The 871-nt window shown below is 31.0% G+C and overlaps 1 pseudogene; it reads right to left on the bottom strand.

Annotated features, from left to right (window-relative positions):
• Positions 1 to 352: 352 nt before the first annotated feature.
• Positions 353 to 471, bottom strand: LOC112485192 (annotated as a pseudogene).
• Positions 472 to 871: the final 400 nt, after the last annotated feature.

Here is an 871-nt window from a genome sequence, read left to right as displayed (position 1 = left end):
TCCTCTTAATGTAGGTGTTTTGGTGGTATTAATTTTTAAGTACTACTTTAGCGGCATTCCATATTTAACATGTGTTTTTATTATCATTCAATTCCTAATACTTTCTAATACCCCTTTTCATTATTTTCATATGTGTTATTTAGAAATGTGCATTTTAGTTTGCACAATATTGGGGAGATTTCTTTAGATATCTTTCTGTTATTGATTTTTAATTCCGTTGTAGTTGGAGAACATATGTTGTATGAATATTTAAATTTTTTTTTTTTTTTAGGTGAAGCAACCCTTGGTTGACCTCGCAGATTGCAAGGACCTTGTCAGCTTAGGATACCTTTTTTTTTTTTTTTAATGCCTACGCCCACAGCACCTGGTCTTCCTAGGTGGTCTCCCATCCAGGTACTAACCAGGCCTGACCCTGCTTAGCTTCCGAGATCAGATGTAATCAGGCTTGTTCAGGATGGTATGGCCATAGACAAGTATTTTAAAATTTGAGACTGGTTTTATAGCCCAGAATATGGTCTCTCTTGATAAATATTTTGTGTGTACTTGAAAATAATATTTATTTCATTGTCAAGAGAAGTTTCTATAAATGCCAGTTAGGTAAATTGGTTGTGTTGTTGAACATTTTTATATCATTCATGCTTTTCTATCTATTTGTTCTACTAATTTTTGAGAAAAGGGTATTGAAATTTCTAAAGATAATTGTGGACTTGTCTATTTCTCCCTGTGGTTCTATTTTTTTTTGCTTCTTGTTCTGTTATTAGGTATATAAACATTTAAGAGTGCTGTCCTTTTGATAAATTAACCCTTTTAACATTATGATTTTTTTTTATTCCTGATAATATTATTTACTTTAAAATTTACTTTGTTAACA

This window comes from Pteropus alecto, unplaced genomic scaffold (genome assembly GCF_000325575.1).
Source record: "Pteropus alecto unplaced genomic scaffold, ASM32557v1 scaffold95, whole genome shotgun sequence".
Lineage (NCBI taxonomy): Eukaryota > Metazoa > Chordata > Mammalia > Chiroptera > Pteropodidae > Pteropus > Pteropus alecto.
This window is presented reverse-complemented; position numbering and strand designations above follow the sequence as displayed.